Here is a 15,529-nt window from a genome sequence, read left to right as displayed (position 1 = left end):
TCTTTAGATTTTCTTTAGTTTCTTTAAGTAATGCTTTATAGTTTCCAGTTATAGGCTTTAGTCCTAAGTGGCTGGTGTATTTTGATGCTTTTTAAATTGGGATTTTTAAAAGTCGATTATTCAATTTGCTCACCCTTTCTGTGACTCCCTTCTTGCTGCTCTGCTGGCCCTGGGTTCTAACCTCTTACACCTCGGGTTAGCAAGGCTGCTGCTTTCTGCCTGTGCCCCTCCCAGACTGGATAGTGTTCTCCAAAGAAAAGCCAGGCACTCCCACTCATTCATCACAGTCCATGTCACAAGAGCAGATGTCCTTCTTAGTCACTGCTTGCTGTAGGCACTCTTCAGTCCTTACAGATGGCTTTAAAATTTTGTCCTGGTTTTACCATTGTTACCTGAAGGAAGATGAGTCCAACCAAGTTATTTCACTGTTTTTGAAATCTCTGTGCTATTTTATGAACAAATCTGTGTCCTCTGCAAATGGAAGAGGCCTGGGGAGCTGAGAGCTCCTTTCAAGTCACTCACAGCCAGACAGCAACATAGCAACTATCAGGAAGAGCAAGCCCTGGTGCCACTCTAGCAGTGCCCAACCACTCACCAGTACCCAGCTAGATGTCCTTGGACAACACTGATGCTCTCTGGAATCCATTTTTGTTTGTTTTTTATTTATTTTTTTTCTTTTTAAATCTAGAACATGGGGGAAATTACAGTATTTGGAATGGTTTTGTGAGAATTAAATTAGTTAGAACTCTTTAGACTATCACTTGACTCAAGGTAAATACTAAAAACACAAACAAATGAAACATTGTTTTAACAACAACCTCATGCAAACTCCGGTGCTTCATAAACTAGATTGGGAAAACAAAGTTTTGGAGCCTCCTTTTCTACTCCTCTTTTTCTTTTTTTTTCCTTCCCTAGGAGGTGGTGGCATGGCTAAAGGTCAAAGTGGTGAGGCTGAGGGCCCAGTGCAGAGTCAGCTAGTGATTAGGAGATTGGCTCCACACAGGGGACTGAGCAAAGAAGAAATCTATGAGGATGCTAGGAAACTTTTACTGCCGGAAGGAGTACACAAACTATGGAGAGGGAAAAGCTAGAGAGGATCCCGTATAAGGAACTGGAATTAGAAATAGTGTTTGACTCATAGTTTAAGACAAAGGGAGAGAAAGAGACTGAGCTTTGTTTACTGAAAGGGCTTAGGGGCAAGGACATTCCATAGTGATTTGCAAACCAACCACCCAAGTCTTAGTTTACAGATAAATACCCTTCTTCACTGAAAGTTATCTAAGGTTCCTTGGAGAAATGGGTGGTTCCAGAGCTGGAGCAGAAGAAAAGAGAAAAGTACAAGATGAGCCTGAAACATCATTTTTGTGCCAGGAAAAGAGAAAATGTTTAGAGGATGTTGGGAATATATGACAATGAGACAGAATGAGCTTGAAGGGACCCAGAATGGCCAAATCTGGGACAACCTAAGTATTAACATATAATGATAGAAATTACATCCAATGGAAAAAATAGACTCTGAATAGAAGTCTATTTTTCCATGGGATGTAATTAGTAGAAGGCCAATTAGTAAATGTAAAGAAAAGGATGGAAATAGAAATCACCATTTGGCAACAAGCTCAGTGTTGGTTAATCAGTGCATGGTTCATCAAAGGATGATGAAGTTGGAGAGTGGAGATCTGATGGTGGGAAGAGGATTGACAGTTTCAGGGCATTGCTCCTCAGACACCAACCAAACACAAAAGAAAACCTGGCAGACATGAATGGCCCAGTTGTCCAGGTTAGCAGCTCCCAGTTTAGGACAGGCAGCTCTGGCACACTTCCTGCCTCCATGTGACAAGAAAAGCACAGCTTCACTTCTGAGATGTTCCTGCCAAGAGTTTGAGGCTCAAGTCTGGTGATGAGACCCAGGGTGAGGGGTCTCCCCAGAGTCACTGTGGAACAAAGGATTGAGGAACTCTTCCACATTGGAGAAAACAGAAGAAATATGACAGCAATGTATGCTCCTGGACTGAGGGACATGGACATGGCTGGATCAGTCAGATGGAGTTTGTGGGTTGCACAGTGACATCAGGGATATGGGCTGAATGATGGTGTCAGGGGTGTGGGTTGTGTGGTGGTATCAGAATAACACTGACTTCCCAATTTACATGGCTGTAGCGGAACTTGGCAGGAGAGTGCCCTTGTTTGGGGAAAATAAACACTGGAGCATTTTAATAATGGGCAACATTGCTACAACTTTCCCTCAAATAGTTTAAAAAAAAAATGAAGGGCATGCTTGAATGTATGTGCTTAAGAAGAAAAAGAGCTAGTAAATAAAGCAGAAGACATTGAAAAACTATGGAACCAGAGTGAAGGTGACTTGGATTCTTAGCACTGCTTTTTCCAATTTTTTGTTAAATTTGAAATAATTACAAAATAAAAATAGAGGAGAGACTCCTATAGGACCTAGTACATGTGAAAGAAAGATACTATATCAAGGGGATAAATAAAACTTCTATCAGGCCAGACAGAGCCTTGCTGCTTTCAGAGGTGTCTGAGAGGGGTTGGACAGAGTCCGGCTCTCTGTTTCATGATTGGTGAAACTTTCCAGGACCTGCTCTGGGCAAGAAATTTCCAGGTTTCTTTCTTGGAAGTGAAAGATTCTGTAGAGAAGATAGTGGGGTAACTCTAGGTCCTTGGAGTGGAAATTCATAACTCCTTGCTTAACAGATGCTCGTAGAAAGATAGATTTCAGCCCCAGGAAAGGAAGAACTTGGGAGTTCTCTAAGCCCAAACACGCTCTCTGGGAGGCTGTCCAGTGCTGGGAAGATTCTTATCAGGGACAAATCTGATGCTCCAGGGAAACTACCAACATGACTATCACTGGTCACTGAGGTTGTATGGTAAAGAATCTGGCTATTCTCTGACCTTGGTTCTGGGGAAGGAGCCTCTAAACCTTTGGAATTCCCAAGTGATAGGATTGCCTTTGAAATTCATGGTGGGTAACTGGACCACACTTGAATCTATGCTAATGAACATCGAGGGACCCTAGATGATTTCAGGATGGATCCTGGTCAACCATGTTTCAGGCTTTCAAGTTGGAAAGACCAACTATGTGATTAGAGGGTTGGAGCTTTGAGCCACAGGATGGCCTGACCTTGAAGGAGGGAAGGAAGGTGGAGATTAAGTTCAGTGTGACCAATGATTCAATCAACCATCCAAACAGTCCCCCATAATAAACCCTGAGAAAACCCTGGACACTTCTGCTCAGGTGAGCTTCCTGGTTGGTGATGCATCCTAAGGACATGGAAACTTCATATTTGGGATCCTCTTGGACTTTGTGTTATGCATTTCTTCCTCTCACTGGTCAAAACTAAAATCATTCATGTGTATGGCACTTTCCTGAGTTCTATGAGTTGGTTTGGTGAAACTTAAGCAGATAGAGGGAACTCCTACATCCATAGTCAGTTGAACAAATGTGTTGGTGGTCTGGGAATGCTGGAGCCTGCATCTTGGGTCTGAGGGGAGGGGGTCCTGTGGACTGTGCCCCCAACCTGTGAAGACTATATGGACTGCAGAATTTGCATTACAAAATGGGCTGATCCATTAGGCAGAGCAGGGAGAAAAAAGAAGATTGATGACCACAAGTGACACAAAAAGTGCAGTAACTTTGGAGTTTCTCAAATCAGGGTGTGAATCCAATTCTGACACACTTTTAGCAAGATAGGACAGTCTTCTCCCAGTTTTTCTCTATTGAGCTGCAGAAAGGGTCTTCATTCAAACCATCAGCAATAATCGACCCCATTCACACCATGCAGAGCAAATTAGGGGCTCCAGCATTGGCATGCACAGCCCTCAGCTCTGGAGGAACTTATATTTTGTAGGTAGAAGAAAGTGGTTGAGTTTCAGGGAGGAGTCAGAGAAGGGAAAGCTCGGGGCCTTGGGGCCACCCTCCCTGTGTTGGCTCCCGTAGTGGTCCTGTCTTCTGTGCTCCCTGCTGCTCTCTGATACCTGCACAGCTTCTCAAATGGTGGAAGCAGCAACATGGGTGCTCTACCCACTGCTCCTCACCTGTCACTAATGAGTCAATATTTCTTTCTCTATTAATAAATCACTCCTTTAAAATGATAGTACAAGATGCATACCTACTCACTCAATTGCCATATGGGACACAATTTTTTTAATGGTCTTAGTTTTCTCAGTTGCTCTTTGGATAAGCCCAGGATTTGTTTTCTGCAGGAAGGCCTTGTTTGCCCTGGATGAAGCTTCCAGGCACTCAGCCTGCCCTTGGTGCACAGCCTGGATGTGAGAAGCCTTCTGGTGCTTTCTTGCAAATGTTGGCATTTCCAGAGATTCTCTTTCTATTTGGCTAATGATGATTTATTTTCTTTACCAAATAGTGTGAAGACCTCCTCCCGAAGTCTTCTCCTCTCTCCCCATTCTCTGGCTTTTCCTCTTGTAGGTCATAAACAAAGAAAGAATATGACTGGGTGTCTTGTCCCTAAGAGCAGAAAAACTTACAGTCATGCACTACATAGTCAATAACGGACCACATATAGGATAGCAGTCACACAGATTATACCATCTAGTGACATCAGATGTGTGTGTAAGTGTGCTTTACAGGGTTCACATGAGGATGAAATCACCTCGAGATGTATTTCTCCTGTCATTGAGTGACACTCGACTATGCTCCCAAAGAGAGAGGTCATCCAAGCACTTATCTTCTCCATTTACTTTCTCTGTCTTTAACCACATCAATCACACTGAGGTATTTCCCCTGTAATCTCTGTGGTCTATTTTCTCAGGCTCATCTGTTTTTAGGCAACACCTAATCTTTTTGTTTTCCTTGAGCTTATTTCCTTGTATGTCAGTGGCTGGATTTTTCAAAACAATGTGATAAATGAGGTCCACATCAACCTCCACTCTTTTACAAAAAAATGGTCCTTGCCTAAAGTCACATCCCTGATGAGGGATGGCTCACATACAGTGATTGGTCAATAGATAGTCATCAAGGCCTGTCCTTTCATCCTGATTGGGTCAATGTCACTGAGCTGCCCTAGCAACAGAGCTCCAGAGTTCCATGTGGAATAGACTGTGTCACAGCCTAGCTTTTCCCCAGCCGATCCTGCATCTCCTGTTCCAGGTGCATCTTGTGAGAGTCCTCATCCACACTTCTTCCACCCAGGCCTCCAAGCCGGGTCTGCCTCCTGGGAGCCCCACTGGCACTCTGGCTTGTAGACTATGTTCTGGGCTTGATTCAGTTCACCCTCCTTACTCATTGCCCTACCAAGACCAAATGCTCCTCTTTTTAAAGATGACAGAATTCAACCTTTAATGAATAAGATCTACTTAAGCCTTGGTTCAAGAGAGTCTTGCTTCAACTTTGTCCAAAAAGGTGTCACTCTGAGATTGAGAACAAATTTAAATCAATTGACTTGAGTTGAAAATTCCCATTGGTTCCTTGTTTTCTATATGATAAGAGGATAAGAACCAAACTTTCTTTAGCATTAGGATTAAAAGGCCCTTTGGAATGTCCCTCCACATGTTCTTCCCAGTCCTGTCTTCCCCTCTTGACCCACAAAGTGCCTAGCCCCAGGGCTGGTCTTTCCACCCTCACCACAGCATGCCATTGCTTTTCTCTGTGCTTGACTACATCATCTTCCTGCCTGGCTCCCTCTGTCTCCTGACTTCTCCTGGAGATCTCCCAGTCATCCCAGGTATCCTTTAAGGCCCAGTCCACACTTAAGTCCTCTGGAAATCCCTTCCTGACTTCCCTTCACAGAGCTCTTGTTTTCTCACTGAGATAACAAAGAATTTTGCTTATGAATCTAGCAAGAAACTGTTATGGATTGAGTTTGTTCCCGCAAAAAGACACATTGGAGTCCTAAACTCTAGTTCTTAGAATGTGACCTTATCTGGAAATAGGGTCTTTGCAGACTACTCAAGCTCAAATGAAAACTTTAGGGTGGGCTCTAATCCAATATGGTCAGTATCCTCCCAAAGGGGGAAATTTGGAAAGGTAGAGAGAAACACATGCAGTGGGAGTGCCAGTTGAAGATGTGGGATTTGAGTGACACATCTGCAAACAAGGAACACCAAAGCATGCTGGAAAGTCATCAGATGCTAAGAGGCAAGAGAGGGTTCCCTTAAGGTTTTAGAGGGAGCGTGGCCCTGCTGAGGTCTTGCTCTTAGCTTTCCTGCCTCCAGAACTGTGAGATGATCCATTTTCATTGTTTTAAACCACCCTATTGGTGAGACTTTGTTATAGCAGCCCTGGGAAACTAATGAAGACATTTTTCAATACAAACTAAAACCACAGTCTAGGTCTGACCTTTGATAAGACAAACACCAACTATCATTTTAGTTCTAATTGGTAAATGGTTATGAGAATTTTAAGAAATTTTGTTACCTATCTTAACAGTGATCTTCCAGTGATACCTTTCCAAGTGATGACAATAAAAATTTAAATGTATTTCCAATTATTTTTAGATGTCAGACTAACATTTTCTGGAGTGTGACACTGTACTAAGACTGGCCGGCCTTATGTGGATCACAGATACATAAAGAGCTTAGTGCAGTGGTTGGCATACAGTAGGTGCTTGACCTGGCCCAAAGGTCAAGTAAACCTGAAGAGCTGAACTGATTGGCCCAGGAAGTCTGAGACCTGGGGATGGAGCATCTCTCCAATGGCTCAGGCTTTGCCTGAATGAGTGGGAGCTGGTGCCTAGGCAGAAACCCAGTAGGTAGGGGCCAAAGGAAGGGGCCGGAGCTGTGGGCCCAGAGCTGTGGGCTGCAGTCACTCAATACCTTCAAGCCCCAAGGAAGGGGTGCGGTGTTCAAGAAAACAGTCTTTAGAAAGGGACCCGAGTGGGGCTGGGGTTCTGGCTCCAGAGGTAGAGCGCTTGCCTAGCATGAGTGAGGCACTGGGTTCAATCCTCAGCACCAAATAAAGTAAAATAAAGACATTGTGTCCACCTATAACTAAAAAATAAATATTAAAAAGAAAGAAAATGACCCGAGGCTGTTGGAGAGCTGAAGCCAGTACCAGCAGAGGCAGGTGAAGGGTGGTAAATGATAAATGATCCTGTAGGATAATCAGGCCATGGTCACAGCTGATGCAGCCATGCCAGCTGGATGAAAGAAAGAATAAAAAAAAAAACACTTCCTTCTGCTCAGAGCAAGAGCCATGAAGGGCTTCAGCCCCAGCACCCCACTCAGCCCAGCAGCAGCTTCCCTTTTCCCTTCTGTAGTGAGACCAGAAGTAGGCACAAGGAAGCCATGAAGAAGGAACAAGAGCTTCTCTGTGGCTGACTTACAGTGCATGAGATGTGCCCCCTCACCAAAACAAAAACAAAAACAAAAAACAACGCTCTGTTAAAGATAAAACCATTCTATCTACATTCAGATTTACTAATACACTACCAGGTTGGGCCTTTTGCTAAGTTTTGGAGGAATGATGGATAATGATGGATAATAAAGATTAGGAAGGAAAGTACCAGGTGGATTTCATGTATTTCTTCAAAAATTTCTGCCTGTTAAAGTAATGACTTTATAATTCACTGTGAAGTCAACATGTAGCATGTGCCTCAGCAGGAGGTGGGGGTGGGCATGGGTTACTTCAGTGTACAGGTAAAGCAGGTTTTTCTCATGTTCAGTGATGGGTCCCAGGCACCCAGTTTACTATAATGCTCCACAATTGTCATCAATGAGTCTCAACAGGCACCACTGACATTTGAGGCAAGAAGATTCTTTGTCATGTGGGTCTGTTCTACACCCATAGCTACAGCCCACTGACAGCCATGCCCCAGACCCCAATTGTGGTGACAGTGACGACAATGTGGACTTGTGGCCATTCTCTTTGGGCTTTATAACTGGAACCCATTGGTCCATCCATCATTAAATAAGGTCTCATTAATTAATTCAGCAGATTGGGGAAATGAAGGAAGTAAGAGAGAGGGGAACAGAGCTGCTTTTTTGGAGAAGAGCCTTACAGACAAAGGGTCCAGAAAGCATAGAGGGCCCTGGGTGGGAGGACGTGAGGCTCCAGTGTGCTTGGTGCCACAGGAGCCGGGGTGGAGACAGCATGGAGGGAACTTATGGGAAGAAAGGTCAGGAGGCTTTGCCAGGCATCAGCAAATGTTTTATGTAAAGGGCCAGGTAGAAGATATCTGAGGCTTTGTGGACCATAGGATATCTGTTGCAAATACCCAACACTGTTCCTGTAGCTCAAAATAGCCATACATAATACATGAGTGTGGTTGTGTTCCAATAAAACTGTATTTACAAAAATGAGAGCAACAGGCTGTATTTGGCGTGAAAAACAATGATTGCTTGTAAAACCTGTTGTGAACCAAGGTGAGACTGTAGATTTTGAGTGAGATATGGAGCCACTGGAGAGTTTAAAGCAGAGCAATGATATGATCTAAGCTATGCCTTAAAAATGTCCCTCTAATTGACCTGTGTTTTAAAAATTCACCATAGCTGCTGTCTATAGGGTGGAGCATGTGGGGCTAAGGGCAGAGCAGTTAGCAGGCAAATGTGTTATTCCAGGCAAGAGATGCTGATGGCTTGGACCAAGAAAGAGGCAATGGATGGTTGAAGGGAGTCAGAAACTGGGTGTTTGTGATGGTGGAGCCTGACAGGACTTCCCAATGGACTGAATAGAGTCTGAGAGAATGAACGAAGTCATGACAACTCTAAGGCCTGAGACATGGTTGGCAAAGAGAGGAGCACCAGGTAATGGAAAGACTGAGGAGAAGACTGGTGGTGATGTTTGATTCTGCACATATGGTCAGTGGAGACGGCAACCTGGCAGGTGGGGAAGAGACTGGGAGTCGTGGGAGACTGGAGTCAGAAGTACACATGTGGCACCACTTAGGTTAGAATCATAGGTAGGGGAACTGGAGAAGAACCTGTCACACCTGAAGAGTGACAAGGCAAAAACCTAGGGGGTCACATGCTTGGCAACATCACAAGAAGCCTCACATTAGGGTTCACAACCTGCAGGTGGCCAGCAGCTGAGAATTCTGGGAAGTGGAGAGGAGGGGTAGACTTGTGTCAGCCAAGTTCAACGGTCAGTTCCAATGCCAGTTATGCATCTGGGTGGAGTGTGTGCAGAGAGCTCACACTTAGCTCTGTACATCTGTATGTCCTAGTCTGTGCTAGCCTACATACAGAAACCAGTGACAAACACAGTGATACTGAGAGACAGCTATCAAGAGTAGAAGAATGGGGTCCCCCAAATTATGCCTATGTCCTAACCTCCAGAACCTCAAGGTGACCTCATTTGGAAAATGGGTCTATATAGGTAACTGAGTTAAGAATTTCAAGATGAGGTCATTCTGGACTGTGGTCATTCTGGCTCATAACCCATATAGCAATGTTATTATAAAAGATACACAGGGAGAAGGAGGGTGTGTGAAGACAGAGGCAGAGAGTGGAGCACTGCTGTCATTAGCCAAGGAACACCTGGACTATCAGAAGCTGAAGAGGCAGAGAAGGCTCTGTCCTAGAGCCCTCAGAGAGACCAAGGCCCCACTGACACCTTGATTTGGGACTTCCGGCCTCCAGAACTGCAAAGGAACCATTCCTATGTTTTTGAAGCCCCAGGTTTGTAGTAATATTTTATGACTGAAATAGGAAACTGATTCAAAGGCCATATGAGTTCCATGTCCTCAACACATAAGGCATAATTTTTTAAAAAGTGATAGAAGAACAAAATAATAAAAGTTAGCATAATTTATCACTCTGAAAGCATTCAGTTTGAGGTGATAAAAGCCTCTAACAAGGACATTTAGCAAAGCAACCACCAGGTTAAAAATAGAAGTGAAAGCATAGACACCTGACTGCTAATCTGTCGTTGTCATGAATCTAAGCATACAGATAAACAGAGGGGCCCAGAATTCTGCATGTTTGCCTTGTGCTTGCCTCAGTAGGTGTCTGTGTGGGTGGGTGTCCAAGAGCACTCACAGGAAATGGGGAGGGTGCAGAGAGGAGGAGGCCTGTGAGTGTGCCTCTTTCATATTATTCTGAGTGTCTGTGTGGGACCAGCTTGTGGCTTCCTGGCTGAGCCTTTCCTCTCCTGTTCCAGTGCCGTTCTCATGCACGGGGGGCTGGCCTTCTGTAATTCCATCTATTCTCATTAGGGTAGGTTTTCTTTTAGGACAGGTAGCCCTCCCCTCCTTTCCTCTTGGACCCCAACCTTGCATCCCAATCTTGAGGCCTTGCCCTAGCTGCATCTGAATGAGGGCAGCAGGAATTCTCTGGAAACCAAGAACCTGGACCAATGGTCTGAAGGCCAGACTGCTCCTCCAAACCCAGGGAGCTGCTGGCCTTGTGTCTCTGTCCCTTGGGCTTCTGAAACAACATACCACAGACAGGGCAGCCTAAACAACACTTCTTATAGTTCTGGAGGCTGAGAAGTCCAAGATCAAGGTGCCAGTTCTTGGTGAGGGTCCACTTCCTGGCTTACAGACAGCTGCCTTCTTGCTGTGTCTCCCATGGCTAAGACATAGTGTGCTCTGGCCTCTCTTCATCTTATAAGGACACTAATCCTATAATGGGGGCCCCACCCTCATTGTCTTATCTAAATCTAATTACCTCCTATCTTAGTCTGTTCCTGTTGCTATAACAAAATACCTTAAGAGGGATAATTATAAACAACAGAGAATTACTGTTCACAGACCCGGAGGATGGGAAGTCCAAGATCAAGGTACCAGCAGATTCACTGTCTGGCGAGGGTTCCAAGATGGTGCCTTCTTGCTGCATCCTCATATGGCAGAGAAGGGAAGAGGGTGCTTCCTTCAACCTCTTTGTAAGGGCACTAATCTCATTCATGGGGCCACACCTTTTGATGCTGTCACACTCAATATTACATCCAATGTAGCCTTTTGACCAAGTAGCTCCCAAAGGCCCCACCCCCAAATGCCACCACATCAGGGGCCAGGACTCTACCATGTAAATTGGGGAGGAGCACAAAATATCCAGTCCGTAGCACACTGTGCCACATTAGGTGACTGGTTTAAGCTTGAAGCTAAGTTGGATGGGTATCTGATGGTGTCACACAAGCATAGGGCACACTTGGAAACTGGACTCTGCCCTCATCCTGTTCCAGGAAGCCACACCCAGGGACCACACCTGCAAAGCAGAGACTCTGCTGTGGGTGGGAGGAATGCATCTGGAAGGACAGGAAGGACACAGAATGGCTTTAGTTCTTGTCCCTCCTGGGGATGCAAATATGAATTCCCAGTGCAGTGACACTTCAGGAAAAAAATGAAGATGGATCTCAAATGTGGCTTTTCAGCCTAGTGGAGGCTGGCTGAGAGACAGGTTAGGAGTGGTGGTCCTGCCGGTAATTCTGCATTGCACCATATCACGGACAAATGCCCACTTTTTGCTTACTGCCCTCCTGAGAGAGAAACAGATGGTCTGATAATAGGGATGCACACACGCAGAGAGTGGGTCTGCTGGTGACAGCCAGAGGGAGAAGACACCATGAAACAGGCAGTCAGTGTGCCAGACACGGAGAGGACAGAACATGCCACTTAGAAGCAGGTGACCAAACAATTCAACCTCACATGCATCGTACTTTGGGGATTGGCAGGGACAATCCTAATCGTTATCCCTGGACATTATGTGTAAGCTGGGACTGAGACAAACCAGGACAGCTCTCCCACCCAAAAGAGAATGAGAAGAAAAGGAGAGGGAGAAGGGGAGAGAGAGGAGGAGGGCTGCATGCGCGTAATCATGATCATGAAGGAGATGCCCCGTGTGGGCACGTCTGGGTGATGCTCTGCCAGTTGTTTTCAGAATGTCATTTTAGCCTATTTCCCAAAAAAGCAAATTAGCATATTAGAAGAAAACAGAATGATATAAGCCTCTGCTACAGAGATTCAAAGCTTCTAAACAAACACAATTTCCTCTGAATAGCAAACCAAAGGGAAGTGGAAAATCAAGAAGAGCCAAGTATGGTTTTCATTTGGCACATTGCTGAGTCTCTCCAGCACCTACCTGATTTCTGAGGGGTCCTAGGAACCAAAGCCAGGGAGTACTTTTGTGGTTTTGAACGGGGCAAGTATCATGAGTCTATTGTATTTGCATAGAAGTAAGTTGGGAATAAAGATAACTCTACAAAGTCAGCAAGTATGCCTGGAGTAACCATGTTTTGGAAACATGCCCCGGCAGAGGCTGTGCCAGGGTGAATCTCCATTGCTTCTATTTGATCAGATGCAGCCAAGTGGCGGGTGTTGGGATTTCAGGAGTGTTCTTATGGAAGGACGTGTGCTTGGCAAATCTGGAAGTGCTGGCAGCATTTTGAGTACTCGGAGGATGGTGAAAGAAGATATGGAGCTGGATATGAAAAATTGGTTGAAGTCAAAGCCAAGATAGGGAAAGGAGGCTGTCAGGAAGTAGATGAAGGGAGGTACTTCTCCAGGAGAATCTCAGTCAAGGATGCCAGGCCTGGGTTCCCTATTGGACATTCCCTACTGGACACCTCTAGTGGGCTCTGAATAGCAAAGCTAGTCTTTGATGTTCAGACCCAACTCTTCTGTGTTATTTGTTCTCCTCAGCCCTGTTTCTTCCTGTCAGAGCTTTTGCCTCAGTTTGTAATCGTTTGTGCTTTAGTTTGAGTCAATTTTGGTCTCACCCTTGGCCAGGAAGCCCTGTGAAAGCAGAGAGTGTACCTGTGTTTAGGGGTACTCTGCTGCCCCAGGCCACGGCCAGCACGGTGCCAGGCATGGGCACCCAACTCTGTTCGTGGAATGGAAGATGGAATTATTCAAGACTCTTTCCTCAGTGACCTCATCCACAGCCATGGTTTCAACCACCACCTTGAGGCTGACCACACTCGACTGTCTGTGCCCACACTAGTTCTCCCCTCCAGAACATGCACCAACGGTTACTCAACATTTCCATGTGAAGGTGTTAAAGCACCTCAATCGCACTGAAAGATCTGTAACTGAGCTGGGGAACACGTCACTCCTGACCCAGTCTCTCCTCCAGTGTTCATCATCTTAGGGAGGGGGCCCTGTCCAACTGAACCAGGGCTGCCACTCTTCACACCTCCCTATCCCTCATTCCTGCACCTCCCATCCATCACCAAAGCCTGTCACTTCCATCTCCTACAGTCTCTGGATATTGATTAAATTACATCAGCATCTTCCCACAAGGGATGGAGTAAAGATCAAAACTATTAACATGTTTTAAGAAGCCAATCTTAAGGAACTCTCAGCCTCCAACCTGCCATGTACCTTTCCACTCGAGGACTACCACATGTGGTATTGCCTGGGCTGGTGACTTCGTTTCTCTTGCTTTCTCCTCTTTCCTTCACTTCATGGTCAAAACTGTAAAATGCTAGTTATTCTCACCATCTCTACTCAACCATCATTGTACAATGATTCCTGCCCCCATCTCTCCACTGGAACTGCCCAGCAAAGAGTCACCCATGGCACCTGTGGCTGAAGGCAATGACCCTATTTCTGCCCTCCCTGACTTGACTTCTCTGAGCACCTAACAATGCTAAACACACCTTCCTTAAAGCCCCTTGGTCTTTGGCCCCCCTGACTGGTTCTCTCAGTTCTCTTCATTTTTTTTGGGACTCTTCTTTTCCTTCATTTGCTTCTCTTTCTTCATCAGTCCTCTGGAAATTGACTTCCCCAGGTTTCCCAACTGGAACTCTTGCTCTTGCTAAACTCAACCTCCATGGATGATTCTGCTCTCTTTCCTGGCATCCATCGCATGACCATGCCAAATTCTTACCTCCAAGTCCTTTCTCCCTCCTAAGCTCCATGCCCACATTTCACTGTAGAGGTGCTTCTAACACACTTCAAACACACAACAAGTGCAGCTGGAATCTCAAGGCCCTTCCTTTCTCTACTCCTATCTCAATGAATGGTGCCAGCTCCCATTCAGCTGCCCAGGCAAGAGCTTGAGTCATCCTTGTCTCCTTCCTTTCTTTCCCTCCCTACATCCAGTTAATCATTAAATTCTGTTGACTCTGCCTCCTGAGATGCACTCAGATTGGTTGACTTATCTGTTCCCAGTGATGCTCCCTTAGTTCAGGTCCTCATCAGTTCCCTCCCACACATCAGCCACCACTTCCTAACCCACTTCCCATTTGCCAGCTTCTTTCTCTAACCCTTTGTGTTCTGCTGCCAGGGTTTGGGGAGAAAAGTTCCCTAAATGATTTTTCAGAAGACTAGTGGACCAACTTTTAAAAGAGCATTTAGAGCATTTCTTTAGGCCAATAAGAAACAGCTAGGTAGAAAACAATACTTCTGTGCCCCTGTCTCAAAGACTCACTGGGCATATTAGCTTATTAAAGTTCTGAGAAAGCTTGCTATAAAAGAATCTGTTCAGAATTGTTTAACCAAGTATCTTCTAAGCTTCCTTGAGATAAGACCCTTTCTCCAGGGCAACCTCATTAACATCTTTCATAACACCATGTGCTATTTTAAAACACTAATGTGATTTTCTTCTCAGTTTGAAAATAAGAAAGATGAACGGATAAATACCCAAAGAAGACAACTTGAACTTCATTCTCTGGGCAATTAGTGATCCTCAGAGATTTTTGAGCAGGGTAATCACCTAATACCCATCCATGAAACCAATATTTCCAATTATTTGAGACCCTTTTGTGCACTAGGTACATTTCATCTACCATCTCCAATCCTACAGCAAGTCTGCAGATGGTTATGGTCCCCAGGGGCCAGACTGAAGTGCAGATGGGTTAAGCATTTAGACCCAAGGCCTAAATGTCCTAAGGGTAAGACAGCTAGTGGCTGGAAGTCCAAGTGGCTTTATGGCCACAGCTGTTTGTAATAATCAGTGACATTAGAAGGTGACCTTTAGCCTGCAGGAGACAGTAGAAGCAGGAAAAGTCAAAACTTGGATAGAAACTCCTAGAAGGCAATTCATTCCTTCTGTTTTTGCTGCTGCCTCTCCTTTGTCAACACACTTCTCCAGATGATGCCCCCAGAACTGGTAGCCATTCTTGAGCTTGGGCCTTACTGCCCTTTCTGTAGACCTCCTGCTCTTCCTCCCCTTAGACACCCACCAGGCCATCAAACAACTCTAAGAAAATCTCTCTCCCCCTTCTTAAAAACTAGGTACTGTTCCTCAGTGCCTGCCCAACTCCAAATTTCTAACCTGATGTTCTAGGTCTCCATTATCTGCCCTCATTTTCTACCTTGGCCTTGACTTGAGATGCTTTTCTAAATAAATCCAATGCTTCCATCAAGCCAGACTACCCACCATCCAGAAGCCTCCCAGCCTTTATCTGTGTTGCTCCCTTCTTACCCCAGAGTCTCTGCTTTAAATCCCACTCATCTTTCAGGGCCCTTCTCACTGTTAACTCCATAAAACCTGTCCCAAGCTGAACCAACCAGATGTTCTCTGCTTCTCAGCACAAAAGGTCAATGAGGTGCTCCTCAAACTTGAAGATCAGGTTAACTTCTGAAAATTATGCTAGTGAGGCTCCCGGTGGACGGCATCATCTATGTATGAAAATGATATACCTGAAGGAAGACTCATGAAGTGGACAGTTAAGAAG

The 15,529-nt window shown here is 45.2% G+C and overlaps 1 pseudogene; it reads right to left on the bottom strand.

The window, feature by feature from the left end:
* The window catches only part of LOC139704195 (protein-tyrosine kinase 2-beta-like), a 44,115-nt pseudogene extending 33,369 nt beyond the window's left edge, over positions 1-10,746 (bottom strand).
* Positions 10,747-15,529: the final 4,783 nt, after the last annotated feature.

This window comes from Marmota flaviventris, unplaced genomic scaffold (assembly GCF_047511675.1).
Source record: "Marmota flaviventris isolate mMarFla1 unplaced genomic scaffold, mMarFla1.hap1 Scaffold_44, whole genome shotgun sequence".
Taxonomy (NCBI): domain Eukaryota; kingdom Metazoa; phylum Chordata; class Mammalia; order Rodentia; family Sciuridae; genus Marmota; species Marmota flaviventris.
This window is presented reverse-complemented; position numbering and strand designations above follow the sequence as displayed.